General features: G+C 38.9%; 1 long non-coding RNA gene across 1 annotated transcript; it reads right to left on the reverse strand.

The window, feature by feature from the left end:
- Positions 1–10975: 10975 nt before the first annotated feature.
- On the reverse strand, positions 10976–13814 carry LOC140594988 (uncharacterized). Its single transcript, XR_011996333.1, has 3 exons — positions 13761–13814; positions 11222–11452; positions 10976–11072 (listed from the first exon to the last, which is right to left on the reverse strand). It is a non-coding gene; the product is annotated as an uncharacterized lncRNA (long non-coding RNA).
- Positions 13815–18037: the final 4223 nt, after the last annotated feature.

Raw genomic sequence — 18037 nt, forward strand, 5'->3', positions numbered from 1 at the left:
GGTACCAGTGAAGTATGAGGCAGGAATGGATGGCCTGGGCTGAGCAAACACACTGCAGAGGCCATGGATAGGAGATCATGGAGCAAAGAGATGCAGAAGATGTAGGGCTTTGCCTGATTACAGGAAAAGAAAGCTCCCTCACTATTGTCAAATGGCCCACAATCTGGCCAGTGCTTATTCATCCTTCATGCTTCATTTCATCCTTCACTTTTACAATTCTGTTAAGCTTCTCTCTTCTGTGTTAAATTGTAAAGACTTAAAAAGTGAGCAAATAGGGTATCTGCCGAGGTGGGGGCAAGTAATGGACAATGTGAAATTCCTCCATCATCTCAAACTTTCAGTAAAAGTCCACCACAGAAACAAATGTATGTATGAAGTTTTCAGAGAGTGAAGGGGCTATGGTACATGATCTGTGCAATGTAATGCAGGAACATAACATATGGACCAGCAAAATGTGGCCAGGGGTGAAAAAGAGAATGTAAGTATTGTCCTAACTACCCTCCTACTCCTCCGACCTCCCTAAAAATTTATTTTGAAAAGACTGGAAGGGACTCTAGGCTATCATTACTTCTAGGTTAGGATTGGAATTGATCTTGTTTGAATCTTAATGGACAGGGTAACTCAGCTAACATGTAGCCCATATAGTTACTTATTTAGATCTAATTCTCTTGGGTTTTGCATCCCTTGAAGGCAGAGAGCTGGAAATTATAATCTGTCTCTGATTCTCCAGGTCTTGCTTGTGAATATATATATATATATATATATATATATATATATATATATATATACATATACATATGCTAAATGTTGTGAATATATATATATATATATATATATATATATATATATACATATACATATGCTAAATGTTGTTGTGGTTGAAGGAAGGGAGGGAGGGCGGAAAGAAGGAAGCAATAAATGATTATTTCATTGACTATGTGTTTTGGCTCTAAAAAGCAATTCTCAAACTCTAAAATACTACTTTAGTGTCTTACATAATGGAAATAGGTGTGGGAAAAGTGCTCTGTAAGTTACTGAAGACAAGTTGATTTTTTAATATACTAGGCCAAAGAAAAAGTCAGAAGTTCTCCTTCGCTAGGCAAATTTGCACAGACATAGATTATTCACGAATGTTAACTGGTCTAGAGTTAGAAAATATTAGCTATGGCAAAAAACAAGAATATTAACACTAACAAAGACTTCAAACTAAAGTCCAAAGTGCCCATGTAATAGTCACTGGGGTGATTACAGCCTTTACCACGGTAGATCATTCTTATGATATCAGAAAATTTGGAAAATAGTATCTTATGTGCAAATTATTTTATGGTTGGTATATATGAGCAGGCATAGGGAGAGGCTGATGCACTAGGACCTACCCACAGAGCAGTTATTAGAGCTACAGTGGGCCTTGGTCATTATCCCCAGTTGGGGAATGATATAACCCCGATAGAATGCCTATACCCAACGGGAAGCATTCATTGTAATTCACTTCTAGACTTGAAATGGCCTCACATTATTCACTGAATAGAATGGCCTGTACTTTTAGCTCCTTGAGTTCAAGAAGGAGAACCTGGATTTCATGTGATGAACTGATAGAAGCAGCTGATGCCAAAAGAAATCCAAGACTCAATTGCCACACCATACATTCAACAGCATTATTTTCTCTAGAAACCTAAATGTTAGCAAACTAGACAAAGACAAGAGCATTCCTATGAAGGTATCAAAGTTACCCTCGCCAGAGTGATCCCTGTGAAATTACTATTTTTAAAAAGCAAGTTCATAACCAATTTGTTAACTACCTTCTTTGTCAGTGAACAACATTCACTCAAATAAAGAAAAACTGGATGGAATTGAAATTTTTCACATCTGATTTACTGTGACTCAACACAACTCCACATTTTTTGGAGTCTACAAATTCTAAATTTGATTCAGAAGAGTTCCGTATCTAAGCTGCCTTTGTGAACCTGGATTATTTGTTTTCCCCAGCTGCACTATGTTCTTTATCTCATTCTGTCCTACTAGCCACCAACTCTTCTCCATTTATCTGGGTCCTAATCAATCTTCAAAGAAGGTCCAATCTTCCAGTCACCTCTAACCTTCTGCAACTTCTTTATCATTGTGTGATTATTCCCTCCTCTGCCTGCCATAACTATTCATGCCACTCACTAGTCACTTGGCAGGAGGTACTTTGTCAAGTAAGGCTCTCAGCTTGAAGCTAGGTGATAGCCACTGCTTTCTGATTCCCAGCTCAACTCTAAGGCTACGCCCACTGAGACCATGAGAATCTGATTACAGTATGGAAACAAGAATCACAAAGTGGCTGCCCCTTCTATGCTACCAGACCCATTTTATTTTTCTGGTATGCTGCTTAGAAAATAAATTTTGTCTGACACACTGCCAATCCTTTTTCTGGGGCAAGGATAAATGAGGGTTTCAGCTACCCATCTTTTGTCATTTCTATTTTTTGTTGAACCCATTATTATCCATAACCAAAATTGAGCTCTTAAAAACCGAGGGGACATAACATAACTGTTTTTAAGCCTGAATTGTTTTACCATAGCTAGATTCATTTTAAAAATTGTTTTAGATCATATGATCCTGAAGATGGAAAGGAGATTTATTACTCCAAATCTTTATTTCAATACAAGAGGAAACTGAGGCTCAGAAAGGATTTAGAATTTACCCAAGGCCCCAAAGAGATATGGTTCTGGAATTGGACTCAATGCAGGGTCCCACTCCCTGTCCATCATCTCCCCATATGCCTCTCTCCCTGTCCTGAACAGGAGAATTCCTCTGCCAAGTGCATCCTACTCTTCTCCTTTGAGAAAGGAGATCTTGTCTCGGTTGACAAGATCTTGAAGTTGCTGACAAACCATTCCCATGTTTTCTGCTCCACCACAGGTCCTGACAAAGAGCATAAGGGAATCCTGGAGGCAGGAAAGAGAGGATGGAAGACAGACTTTGGAGTCAGCCAGCACTGTGCAGCTCTGCCTTTCCTCTGCAGGATCAAACAGATTGACTGTGATTGTCGAAAGAGCCTTAGACACACAGTAGGGCAAGACATGATAATATGCCTTCAATTCTCCAATACCAGAGACCAATTGTGGTCATCAGCGGGGCACCAAATTTCTGGAACTGCAATGTAATAATAATATAAAATGCTCTTTTTAAAATAAATGTGCATGAACAGTAATATAAAAAATGGGAAAGTCTAGCTTAGAGACTTGTTTATTCTGTTTGGATTCTAGTCTTTTGCTTATTCCACTGTAAATTGAGAATGGGTAAATGTTTCACCATGGACACAGCTGCATATGCTGAATATAGATTTTCCAATGCTTGATTTTCCATTAGAGTTTACATTTCTGAGCTTAATGCCTGAGGGGACAGCCTGACTAATACATTATATCATTTGTGAGCTCACTTTTTAAAGCTGAGTTTAAAAGATGGGAAGTGAGATTTAGAAACTAAAAGAATAAAGAAACTTAAAGCAAGAAAACTGTGGTCCCAGATTATTCTGATTTATTAAATTGACAGTGTTTCAAATTCCTAATTTGTCCTCATCTTTGCTCTTTACTGACAAGAAAATTATTTCCATAGGAAAACAATTGGTTATCTGCATAGCAATTACATAGGTTGCAGTGACTAAATTGTAAACTTCTTGGAACTAAAAGAAAATACTAAGTTTTCAAACATGGAGAAATGGAAATAATAGTGACTTTGACATTGAGGATCTACTTTGTGCCAGGTACTCTACTAAGTACTTCTGAGTGTATCATTTCAAAGCCACTACCATTGCATGGTATTACTAACCTATTTCACAGATGAGACACATCGGGTCTGGTTGACTCACCCAAGATCACATGGATGGTGAGAGGGGTGGCATCATGAATCAAATTGTCATTGTAGGGCCCTGCCAACTACATTATGCTGCCTTCCTCTCAAGAGGTAATGGAAATACACCTAGATTTGGAGCCAAAGTTAGATTTAAGGCCTATGCCATTACTTGTAAGTGTTCAAAGTTCAGTCAAGACGTCCCACTGTCTGACATTTAATTTCTTCATCTGCAAAATGAGAACACTAACACCTATGTCACAGGGCATCATGAAGGTTAAATGAACTCCTATGATTTGTGAAAGTGGTTTTTTAGGTGCCAAAGGCCATCATAAGAAAGGTGTTTGAGAGATGGGAATGCTGTCCCTTATTGCAGTGAGCCCACCCACCTCTCAGAATTGCCATGAGGAGTCATTGGATGCTGGGTGTCAAAGTCAGTACAAGCCCATGCAGCAGCATAAGAAATAGGAGTTTTAAACATTCTTAGGAGCTTTGCAAAGCTCAAACACTAGAAAAAAGAGCTCTTATAAACAGTTTTTCTAAGGTAACTAGTGTAACCTTTCAGAGTTGCAGAAGCTCAGAGAATATCCTCTAACTCTAGTTTGGGAAATTAAGACTCAAATAGGACAAAATATTTAATAGAATACACCCCACATTGGATTTGTGAGGAACCACAGAGAATACATGGAGCCAAACTAGAGTTTTGAGGATGACTCAAGTGAGATTTAGATACACAGATAATCAAGAGCATGGTGAGGACCAGAACTCAGGTGTCCTGACTCTGAGTGTGCTGTTTCTCCACTGCATTCATTGTTCTTATAAATTCATTCAAACTCCAGGAATGCCATTGACAACCAAGTTAGTGACAAAGTATTAGCTGGTAAGCCCACAAGTAGAGATCTAGATGGGTTTATATTTACTGTGTGACCTCGGAAATGTTGCTTTTCAGTGTCCTTATTTGTAAAATGAGTTATAATAATGCCAACTTCATAGATTATAGTGAAAAGAATATATTAAAAGCTCTAAGCACAGTGCAGGTAAGTGCTCACTGCTTGTCCTTTACTATATAATCATACTCTACATGCCATAAAACTCCAGAATATGACTCCCTGTGCCTCCCCTGTTTACAGAAACCCCAAGCAAGCAGGGAGCCTACCAGGAGATAGCCTGGGTGTAGCCTGGACCGATCCTCTTGGCGATCAGTCTGCTTATTCACATTTTATCGAGTTTGAAGCAATCATAACATGCAGGCTTAGGCTTAGGGAAGAGGAGTAGAAATGATGCACTCATTCTGAGCATTGGAGCCTGAGCCCCCATAACTTATCTACAAATAAGGATATTAACATCTATTCTTTTCCACTCTGAGGTACTCAAAGCTGTCAGTTTCAATAATAAGTGCATCATAAACTATTCATTGCTATATAAATGTAAAGCATATAAAGCAAAGAGAAGAAATGATAGTGGTTTTCTCTCTGTGCTAATAAGCCACAGTCTCTCATTTGAGTGGCTTTTTACTTCTTTTCTTATACTCAGCACTTGGGGAATTTAGTTTCAGGAATAATGAGTTTGCATTCTATTAATTACGTCTGATCTAATGACCATGAACCTAAGTGTTTGCTCACCTCTAGCAAGAAAAACATAGTCCTTTCCTTAGAACGTGAGATCCTTTCTAAATAAATTACGAAAGTCTTTTCAATAGCCTGCTTGTTCTTTGTACACAGTTGCTTAGATTCTGGATTATCTTAAAGCCCTGCTAGCCAGCTACCTGCTTTGTGTATTGTCCCAATAACTTACCCTGTGATTTCATGTTTCTTTCAAAAGCGTCAAAGCACTAGGCAAATATTACTCATCAAACAGGTTTGATGATGTTCTGCTAAATTTAGCTTTCTTTTTTTTCTTTTGTGGCTCAGTCACATCTATTCTCAGAGCTATGGCCTACATGAGCTATGAGGACTCTGGGCCCTTCTGCTTCCAGTGAACAATCCGAGGGCTCCAGAGCTTCCTTTTTGGCTGACTACACCATTTAGAATTTGCTTTACCATTGCCTCTTTCCATTGCCATCACTTCCTCAGGGTTGTCCTGAAATAGGCGTCCATCTACATCTCTTCCAGGAGCTTTAATGCTTAAAGAACTAACTGCAGGGCTCATGAGTCTGCGTTAGCTAAGTGTGTTGGTGTCTAACTAAATATGGTTTCTTTACATTCAACCTGAGGAAGTTGTGGTCAGTGTTTGCCTCAGCCTCCTCCTGAGCCTCCTCTGCCAACCCCATGCTTTCCGCCCACCCACGTCCTACACTGGCTGATGTGGGGCCATGAGTGTAGAATAGCTGTCTGTAAAGTACTCTCATTGTCATAGTCCAATCTTCCCTGTCCTCTCTTTCCTCCCTTCCTCCATTCAACTGCCCACTTACAAACACACAAATCCCATTAGCTTCCTCCCCTGGGAGCAGCTGGCCCAGCTAAGGAAGAAATGAGGTAGCAGAGAGACTCCAACATGAACTTCTTCCAATGATTTCAGCCCCAAAGGAGTAGCAAAAACCACAGTTGGAGGCTGACCAACTATTTATCACTCCACATGTATGGTAAATGGTCTCTGCTGATAATTCCTGCTTCCAATTAATGAGGTGAGAATTGGAGGATCCAGGAGCTAAAGTGACGGACTGACTCCAACAGTAGGCCTACTTTCAGAAGAAACAAGTAGATGGATCCCACAGCACTAATCAATGTGCTAATATTTAATCTGTTGAAAATAAACATTTGTCATCCCTCAGGTGAAATACATCTTCCTTAATCTTTTTTCCCTTCCTATTTGTAAATATTTCATTAACACAAGTTTTTCTTAACTGAAAAAGTATTCTCATTTATGGTTTGGTTTTCATGAAAGTACATTATGATAAGATGTACCTGAAATGAGTATTATAAGCACAGCAGTATGATATCACTTTATGGGGCCACCCCTGAGATCATGATCAGGGGGGTAAATCTGAGCTTAAAATGGTGTTATAGCTCTTCCTTTTGTGGCTTTACTTCCAATTCAGGGGCCTCCTGAAATAACTACAGCGATTTAACAGAATTTCTAGGCCTTCTGGATTATATGAAGACAGATGCTAAAGGTTATTTTTCAGTGGAGAAAAATTTTGCTTATTAATGTGTCTAGGTAACTACACTGCCTCCAGTAGAGCCTGATGGAATAAGACCTCTGACAACAGACTCCACACTGTCCCCTAACCCATACCCCTTTTAAAGCCAGCAATATTGATAGGAAAGAGGCAGTAGAAAGCATAGTCTTCCAATAGAAGACTCAGATGTTTAAAACTGGCTCTGTCACATCATCTATATAACTCAGGACAGGTTATCTAACATCTCTCTTTCTTCCCCTGTATACATGAATATTAGTAGTGCTTTTCTCTCAGGTCTATTTTGAGGATATGATTATATATATATATACACATGTGTATATATATATATACACTATTATACATAAATATGTACATATATAAATACACGATACATACACATACATATAGTAGTACTCAATAAATATTCCATATTGTTATTATTGCTAATATGTATTAAGTGTCAACTATACACCAGTACAATTCTAAGGATTTTACAGGGATATATTCAGTTATTTCTTATAACCATCCTGAGATGTAAGCAGTACTCTTTTGCAAGATGAAGACAGCAGAGGTCAAGATGACTTGCATTAGGTCACACAGTTAATAAGCCACAGAAGTAGCCTGGAACTCAGACCTTATAGACCACCTTGTGAGGCTCTACTGACAGCCCACCCTGTAGGATGCTAGAAGAATCCAGGCTGCCAGTTTCAAGGATCTGGCCATTTTTTCTATATTGTTGGGTCATCAGAGTGCATATGGACATGCATTCAACAAAATGCTTAAAATATTTAATTGTGACTACCTCCAACTTAGGCATTCAAAACTATTCTTCACCAAGAGCTTGCCCCATGCTAGCCTCTGTAAAAGTCCTGTAGGATTTAGAAATGACCGAGACAAGTCCCCACTCTTGGGAACAATCCAGATTGAGACAAGAGAATGGGAGTATTAAAAACAATTACAAATTCAGTTCCTTTCATTTAGCCAGAGCTCTTCCCAAAGGCAAGTCTTCCTTCTCCCCATGGGAACCTGACATTTCCCATAATTTATTTGATATTCGTTGTATCTTTGAGGTGTTACTTTATTGATCAAGAGAATCAGTTCTGCTTATTACTGGGCCTTTGCTCCAATTTAAATAGCAAATCCTAGTTGTTTTATCTCATTGGACAAGAGCTCAAGGATCCTAGGCCCTTACATACTATATAAGGATCTTATGCCCTGGCATAAAAATGTCCATAAGAGATTAAAATATTAAAAATAAAAATAGTGGCATAGATTCATTTACTTTTTCTTTCTGCAATAGTTATTGAACACAACATGAGCCAGGCACTTAGAGCAAAAGGAATACAATGAGGACTTGCAGTGGTGAAATGGTCTTTCTCTTAAAATTTACAATCTGGTGAAGGAGACAGACAGATGGATAAATTATAGGTGCCATCAAAAGCAATCACTATACAGTAGACTATAGTCATATGAAGTCATTAGGTGGGGTGGGAGAGGGAGAAAGAGGCTGTTCAGGATATAGAAATAATATGTGTAAAGGCCCTGAGGTGTAAGCATGCAAAGGACACTACAAAGACTAAAAGGAAAATGATGTTTTATAGCTAAAGCATAAAATAAAACCTGGTATATATGGTAAAAGATGAAACTGGATATATAAGTGGGAAGTTTAACATGATTCAGGCCTCAGTTTTCTCATTTTAAAACAAGCAAGGTCTAACTGTGGATATAAGATCCATACTAACTTAAGTGGATACTTCATCCACAATCCCAAACAAGTGCCCTGAGGACCCTATCCTCACTGCAGCTGTTTAGAGGAGCAGCTATTTTTCTTTAATGAATCTGCAAGAATAATATACTCTGATTCAGTGTTTTCTTTGTAAGTCTTTCTTTTCAAATAGATTTTTTTCCAATGAGGCATTTAACTTCCATATGAAGAAATGGATTCCAACTCCTTTAAGGAGAAAGACTCCTTCCCCCAAAAAGGAGGAATTGGTCCTCCCTCAGGCTATGAGTAGTTCTGTCATATGTGCCCAATGAGGGCAGGAAGTAGAGTGGTAGGAATGCCATCAGTAAGATTCCAGGGCAGGCCCACTTCATCCAGTGCCATCTGTCCAGCAGGTGATTGATAAGATGGATTTGGACAAAGAAAAGCTGGCTCTGCACTAGACTTCAGCATTCATTCCTAGAATAACCCTCAAGGGATGATGTAACATTTTGTCCTTTAACTCTTCAGTTACCTAAGATCATCATCATCATTACCATCATCAAAGTAACAATACTATTTTTTGAAAGCATTTTGTGAATTAGGAAATGTTTTATATGTGTAATCCTATTCAAGCCCTCCTGACAACCTCGCAAACTAAGATTTCTTATCCCCTTTTGCAATGGAAAAACCTGCGTTTAAAGCAAGTGACTCACAGCAAACCTCTAGTTGGTCAATGATCCATCATAAACCAAAGAATCTTTTGGATTCTTTCTGTTGCCAAAGAAAACTATGAAGACTTGTTGGTGTGGGGGTTCTTGCCAACAAGACTCAAATAAAGATGAAAATTGAACAATTCTGGCTCTGGTTTTCCATTTGTTCCTCATATATTAAATATGTTATTTAAATAATCTCAACTGCCTCTCAACAGCAGAAAGTCAATCTTTATACAGAATCTACTTCAATATTTCATCAACTCAGATATAGCACCAAAAGATCATTTTACAAATTATTTCATCTACTGCATCCTCATTTTCCCTTCCAAAGATGGAAACAACATATTAAAACTCTAAAAACACTGTGCTGAGTGCTTTTGCCTGAATTACCTTGTTTCGTCCTGTTAAAAATAAGACAACAGGCCAAAAATGGAGTTACTTATGCTAAGTCCCACATCACCAGAAACTTGACTTAATTTGGCTTTAGCTTTTCCAGAAATGAAATCTTAAACCAGTCAGGAACCACGAGATCAGAATTAGTTGATAATCTGTCTGATAGACCCTTACCATCCTCTAAAGGAAAGTAACTTAGTAATAACCAACCAACCAGACTTGTTCCTGCTCCATCCTGCCTATAAAAGTCTTTCATTTCAGAGTTTCTTTCTATCTACTGAATTGGATACTGCACAATTCAAATCAATTTTTCCTCAAATAAACTTAATATTTTAGTATGTCTATTTTTTAACAGTTCTTTTTAAAAAAACTTTTTTAATTTATTTAAAATTAAATAAATTAATTATTTATTATTTATTTATTTATTTATTTGAGCACAGGAGTGTGGGGGAGGAGGGCTCAAGGGAGAGACAGAAGCAGACTCCCTGCTGAGGAGCCCAACATGGCCTTGATCCCAGGACCCTGGGATCATGTCCTGAGCTCAAGGCTGATGCTTAATCTGCTGAGTTACCCAGGCACCCCTACTTTTTAACAGTTCTTAAAACGGTCTTATGAGGCAGGTACTAACTGCTGATCCCAATTTCTTGATAATGAAAAAGTTAAGAGACTTGCCCATGTTTACATAGCTAATAAAGAGGTGGAGCCAGAATTCAACTAAGGCACTTTTTTTTTTTTTAAGATTTTACTTATCCATTCATAAGACACAGAGAGAGGCAGAGATAAAGGCAGAGGGAGAAAGAGGCTCCCTGCGGGGAGCCCGACCCCAGAACCCCAGGATCACACCCAGAGCCAAAGGCAGATGCTCAACCACTGAGCCACCCAGGAGTCCCTCAACTAAGGCACTTTACTGGCCAAATGGTGCCTGTGCTCTTAAAGTCCAAAGTCCCATCCCATACACACTGCCCCAAATGGCATGGTTCCATGAAAAATAAAGGCAGCCTGTGTAATCAATGCAATCTCAAGGTTATGTGTGCAATTTCTGACTCGAGGTTGGGGGCATAGAACATCATGCACTTCACGTTTTAGCTAGGATGACAATTTCATCATACATCACAGAGATTTAGAGTAGCAATGAAGTTGCTTCTGAAGACATAACCTCTTCATATTCAAAAAGAGGCCCACCATTGGGTGGAGAGATGAATTGAACTACCTTACCAGTGAGAAAGATGGGATGGCAAGTACTCTCCAAGAGTGTCTCAACTGGCTGGCCTGCTGATCAAGGCCTTAGATATTCAAGATTTGGCAGGGCAATCTGTCAGTACAGAAAAAAGAAAGCTAAGTGGCCCATATAGGGATCAAATGTACAGATCTATGATGATTAATATGAACCATTAATTAGTAAAGCAAACTTGCCAAAATTGCATTGACATCAAGTTTATGTGCACAAGAGAAAACAGTTACCTGGCAATTCTTATGCTGAAGAAGAAAGTGCTGTTCATTTGCACACTGCATTGTATTGTTTGCCAAATAGCATATCAAATTGTCTCTGTATTCAAAGCTGGTCCCCACTTAGGGCTGGCAACACAGAAATGAGTCCTGGAAGGAGCCTGCCTTGACACTCCTGCTTTTGGCCCCTCTCTGGGCACCCACTGCTGGGACAGCTGCCAACAGCACTTTGGTTCCTGTAGGACTCTGAAAAGGAGAGAGAAAGGACAAGAGTTTTGACATGATCTTAGAGAAAATATTATCCTGTTGGATAGATTTTCATTTCAGTTAAATGTTAGCTCCAGTTTTAGATGATCTTCTTAATGCACTCTTTTCAAAAACTGAAAGTTAAAAATAAAACCTTAAAAAGAATCCCACCATCATTTACACAAATAGTTATTTCAATTTGGCTATTGTTTTCTTCTACCAGGGGGTACAAAGCAATTACTCAGAGGGATAATTATGGGGACTGAAGGGACTGAGGACCTGAGCCACCTCCAAATTCGTTCTTTAAGCAATCTGCTCATAATTACCAAACTCAAAAAATGAGCATGACAGGCCCAATGTCATGTTGGAGATAAATGCTGAGAACATCAACAACATAATAAGGTAAAATCTGATTTGTATTCGTGTAATTGTTTTTTTAAAGATACTACAAGGCCTCACTAGCTTGTTAAGAGAGAAATAAGAAGAGACACATACACTGGAAAACAGGAAACAGAGCTCTGATGTGATAAAAAAAAAAACATGGTTCTTGATGCAGGGTTTGAGATCTGAGTTGGAATCCCAGCTGCTGACATTACCTTCCTCAAGTCACTAGCCTGCTCTGAGTCTCAGAGTTCCCACCTGCAAAGCCTAACATATATGAGACTGTCTAGGATAAAATAAGGTAACAATAGGAGAGACACATAGTAAGGCTCTATCACCATCTTTTGAAGTGAGTCTGAATATTTCGGTAGCTGGTCATGGAGATAAAGTCCAGGCAACTAAGTCATAAAGTTTTAATGTCACTTGCAGAAAATAGCCACTCCTTAATTAGGTATGACTTGATGTCCCATTATTATAAGTATCACAAGGCATTTATTTGTTTAAGTAAGAGAAATAAGAAATATATTGCAGTTGTTATAAGACATGGATAAATGTTCTGGCAAGCCCAAACTATAGAATATACAAGAAAAACCTACAAGAATGCCAGAATAGTTTCACTGAATTATCACAGAAAACAAAACAACTTGTAGAAATGTAGCAACAGTGTCAAGAATGGCTTCAGGACACAAATACTACCATGAAACTGTGTCTTAGTCCAATAATAAAATGCAGTTATGCTTTGCTTTCTGTGCTTGAAAAAATGTGTGATGTGAATCTCTGTACAACAATTGATATTTTGTCTTACTGGAGAGCTTCCTCCCTAAAGTAACACTATGATAAATCTTTTTGTGCAAATGATTATCCTTATTTTATCTTCTGTGTAAATATAGATCTTGTAGTATCTCATCTGTTCCTGACTACTCAGTGCCACCCCCCTGTGACTCAGTTCTGAAATTGGAGGAGGACCTCAACGTGAGCCAAGGTCCCGCATAAGCAGCCTTAGGAAGAGAGCTGGGCTGTCAGACTCAGAGGGATTTAGGTTTGAGTCCAGGCTCTGACAGGCACTAGCTGTATAAGCTTGAGCAAGTTCTTAGCCAATAGATGCCACAACTTCTTCATCTGTGAAATGGGGATAATAATAGTTCATACCTAACAGTTCATCATTTAGATGAGAGAATACCTGTAAAAATACTGAGATCAATAAGCATCAGTAAATATTAGCTACTGCTGCCATCCTCATCCTGGCCTACACAGAGACCAAGAGAGAGTTGCTTACACTTGAGCCCAGTTTACAAAACCCTTCTATTTTGCTCTTCTCTCAGCATCCAATGTTTATAGTCCATATCAAACTCATTGGAGCCTGCAATCTCCAGACTCAGCAACAGAACACTATTTACTTAGAGAGAAATGAGAAAAATAGAAAAAACCCACAAACACTCATATGCCTTTTTCTTCCCTTATGATCTCTGAAAAGGTTCATAAAAGGGTAATCAGAGAATAAAAAATACACGTTGATTGATACATTCTTTTCTCTGTCCTTGAATCTCACTGCTACTGATTTCTACAAATCCTGAAATTAAGAAGCTACAAGTCTGCTGTAGAATATTCATCCTATAGAGATTTCATGGGTATTAGGGAAAAGTAGAAAGCAAAGGAATTAATTAGCCTCAAAGAGGCACCAATCAAATAATGTCATTAACTCCTTACCTAGAAGGCTAGGACTCAATCACAAGCTATTATTGGACATTAATATGTGTAATGGTATTTGAATTTCACAAATGTGACCTTTTCTATCAAGAAGTCAGGCTTTGTCAAGACTGTGGATACTAATGACATTCAATGAAAATGGTCATGAAAAAATACCAACAGAACCTCCCATAAAATATGAAACCAACACAGAGGATCTTTAAAGGAGCTAAAATAATACCTGGTTCCAGACAGAGTTGGCACAAGAGATTCCCTCTGCTCTTCTCAGCTCCTACCAAACTTGTTATAGCTTACCAGACCCCCCTGAGGGTAGGAGGAGAAACTGAATATGTGAAGGACTCGCAAATGTTTTGGTTAGTTAGCTCTGTTGATGGTGGGGAGAAGGTTGCCTTGGTATTTCTGGACTGTGTGCTGCTCTCAATTTGGACTTAAAAATCTCCTTTGAGTCTCAGAAACTGTGGTGACCAGGGAAGAATGGAGAAGAGAGAAAGAAGGGAAGGCTGGAAGCTCAAAGGAAAGAAGGACAGCTCTGGGGGAGATATTCTCCCATGGTCCCAGTACCAGTTAGGAAAGTGGCAAAGGAGGCCAGGATATTGCTCATTCTTTTCATGCATATGAGGAACTTCTATTATTTGTCTCTGTGTAAAAACTATTCTAGGAATTGGAGAAGCAAAGATGAATAAGACCTACTCCACTATCCTTAAAGTAGGAGAAACCAATGCACACACACACACACACACACACACGTGTACACGTGCCACACACACTTTTATACAATGGGATTCCATGTGACAAGGACTAAACAAGAGATATAAATCATGCCTGAGTAGATCCCAGAGAGTGGAATGCCTTAAGGGTATTGGACATTGTCAGAGAGAAGATATCAAAAAAAAATTATGTTGTGAGTGAGCATCTCAAGAAGGAAGCAAGAGTATGCAAAAAGACAAGATGAAGGTGAAAGTTTGGGAAGAAGAACCACTCAGAGTGGAAGCATCAGCATGAGCAAAGGGCCAGAGACATGAGAGAACCTGGAGGTGGTTAGTACTGCTGAGGGATGAGGTGGGAAAACTACAATGAGGGGAAATGCTGGGCAATTACCTGCAGGTCCAGGGAACAACCCCTGAGAAGACAAGTACACATTTTCAAGTGTCTGTGCTTAGGACAGAATTTCTCTCTAAGAATGGGCAGCGTGTATTTAGCCAGAATGTCCAGGTGCTCTGATATTGGCCAGGAACATGAGAATGTGGATGGGCAGAGAGGAAGGAATGCCCAGAAATTACTTCAGTAACGTAACATTTATCCTCAGTTACAAACAAATGAGAATTTGTGGCATTTGTTCTTCTCTGCTTGACATTAGTTGATTTGGGTTGTAAGTCTGAATACTGTCTTAAATGAATACTGTGCCATCTAATTTTCTAAAATTGCAAGGTAAGTATTTAAGAAAGACAGATAAAAACAGGGATTTAGTCCTTTTTGGTTTTTTTTCTGAGCTTAACCTCAAGGGTGAAAAAAAAAATCTTCCTTCATATCTCCACACCCACACAAAACACTGGGTTTATGTATTACGAGAGCTGTGCTGTGTGTTCTTATTGTGGGATGCAGCACTATACAGTAACCTGTGAGTAATGTCACACTGAGGAGTTATGTTTCAGGCTAGGTTCTTTGAGATCTAAGATAAAAACAACTCATAGTTCTAAGCAGGATCTCCAGTTACTGGGAATGAGAAAACCTTGTGGGATGGGAGAGTGTTGGGGGTGGAGCAAGCAGGTATGATGGGTGCCAATCTGCATCCAGTTCCAAGGTCATGGGATTTCCCATCTTCTCCTTTTCCTCCTTAATTTCTTCCTCCTTCATTTCTTCCTTCTCCTACTTTTCTTCCATTATCTCAAGCTGTGGCCCCATCATATGATTAAAGGAGCAGCCACAAAATAGGGACAAATTCTCATGGAATTAGTTTAGGGGAAAAATTATATTCTATAAGTTCTAATGAAATTTTCTCAAGGACTCAAAAAGATCTGACAAGTACTATCTCTACCCATGGCAAATATGTGGAAGTGTGTGGCACCTGCTACAAGGCTGTAAACACTGTTCTTTGTGAAGTGTCTTCATCTCTACATCCCTAAACTATTGTGGATAAGAAAACTGTGACCATTTGGTAGATAAGAAAACTGAGGCACAGAAAAGCAAGAGGTTTTCCCAAGTCTCACAGCTAAAACGTGGTGGAACCAAGATTTAAATCTTGGCAGTCTGTCATTAGAACCCAGAAACTTACCACTACCTTATAAAGCCTACTAGCAGAAATACTTGCATGAAATCTCCCAGATGTAGAAAATAAACTAAACTTTACCAAAGCCTTTTGTTACTAAGTTTATAAATTTTAGTTCAGGTGTACAATCATAATATAGTGATTCAACAATTCCATATGTTACTTAGTGCTCATCAAGATAAGGGTCCTCTTAATCCCCTTCACCCATCCCCCACCTACTTCTCCTTTGGCAACCCTCTGTTGATTCTCCATAGTTAAGAATCTGTGTTTTGGTTTGTCTCTTTCTTTTTTTCCTTTGTTCATTTGTTTCTTAAACTCCACATACAAGTGAAATCATATGATATTTGTCTTTCTCTGACTGGCTTATTTTGCTCAGCATTATAATCCCTAACTCCATCTATATTATTGAAAATGGCAAGATTTCATTCCCTTTTATGGCTGAATAATATTCCATTGTATATACATACTACTTTTTCTTTACCCATCCATCTATCGGTAGACATTTGGGCTGCTTTACCAAAGCCTCTTGAATGCAAATTATTTAAATGGATAAAGGTGGTTTACCATGTCTTCCAGGATTCTTACTGAAACCCACTCTAGTATTTATCAAATATTCTAAATAAGTGTGAGAGGTAAAAACAAGTGTCCATACACGTGATGTGGTTACTTTTCCTACACACCAGTACTCCAGTCCACAGTGTCTGAACTACTGGACCATTGTCCATTTTGACCTTGACCTGCCAGCCACTATTGTTCTTGAATAACTAAACTCTCACCCTGGCCTTCTATAATGCGGCATGCTCTGCTGACATGAGTCCCTAGTGTACTGAGTCACAACACCAACTACTCTTCTGTCCCTCTTCTTTCAGCAGAAAGGATGAATATCAGCCACAGCAAAATGCCCATGAGGTTGTATGAAATTCAGTGAGGGAGATTCTAAAGTAAATGTCGCAGGATTCTATTATACAGTACTGTTTCCAGAGTGCTCAGCATGTCACATTGCCCTGTAGAGCTGGGAATGCAGAAACAAAGGCCTCCAGTGTTGTTTCCATTTGTAAGGAGACTGAATTAACGTTGCCAGGGAAACAAAACCTAAGTTTCCTATTAAATTTACTTTCAACTTATGCGTCACACCTCTGCCAGCCTGAGTGAAACACGATAAAGGAAGAAAACTTCAGTTCTTTTATTAATACCTCTTAGAGCACATATTTCCCAGGTAAAGATAATCCACAGAATAGATTTGGACATCTCACCATAAAAGTGATTTGACTCCACCCAGATATTAGTATATGTTGAAAAAAAAAACCCACATAGAATCACGCACCATCTGCATTTCTCTCTGTAACTGCAGGAGCACACAACCCAGGAATGGCTCTTGTCTCTATTCCTGTGGTCAGTTACAACCTAAAGGTCTGTGAAGATGTGTGTAAATCAACAACACAAGAGAGGGGAAAGACTGGAACCAACGTGGGAAAAGAGGAAGCCAGATGGTGAGGTAAAGAGTGGGAAAGTAGAGAGGAAGAAAACAAGTCATGGAGTTAGCCTAGTCATTAGGGATGAAGTAGAGTTTGAAGAGGGAGTTGACCAGTTGACTGATGTTGTAAAACAAATAAAGAGAAAAACAAAATTGTTACTGGATGAATCAAAACAAACCAGGTGTCAAGAGATGACTTGAAGAAACAATACAGACGTCACTTGGACAAGGTCTATACAAGTATGGGCTCCTCCTCCTCTGTAAAATAGGCTGCCACCTTAAGAGCAAAAACTGAGCAAGTTCTCTGCTGATTGCTCAGATGTTAATGTGTGCACACTTTCAGTGGCTTGTCAGATCCTAGTCTCGATTCATTATCAATCCCAAGGGTTTTTTAAGTAGTACATATTTCCTGAATCTCAGCTCAGACATGATTTCCTAAAGACAGCTACGCTAACTCTACAGACTAGAATCAATCCATGTTATACCCTCTCAAATCTTGGCTGTCATTTTCTCCAAATTTCTCATAGAAATTACATAATTCTGTGATTCTTTTTATTCTGTTTCCCCTTTGCTAAATTGTAAGCTTCTTGAGTATAGGAAATGGTTTGTTTCTGCATTGTGTTTCAAGTATCTACACAGAGCCTAGGACATAGTAGGTGCTTACCTTATGTTGTTCAATGAAGGAATGAATGAATCCTAACAAATATAATCAGAAGGTAAAGAAACCACTCCATGGGGAATAAAGAGAGCAAGCCTG

This window comes from Vulpes vulpes, chromosome 13, assembly GCF_048418805.1.
Source record: "Vulpes vulpes isolate BD-2025 chromosome 13, VulVul3, whole genome shotgun sequence".
NCBI classification, from domain to species: Eukaryota; Metazoa; Chordata; class Mammalia; order Carnivora; family Canidae; genus Vulpes; species Vulpes vulpes.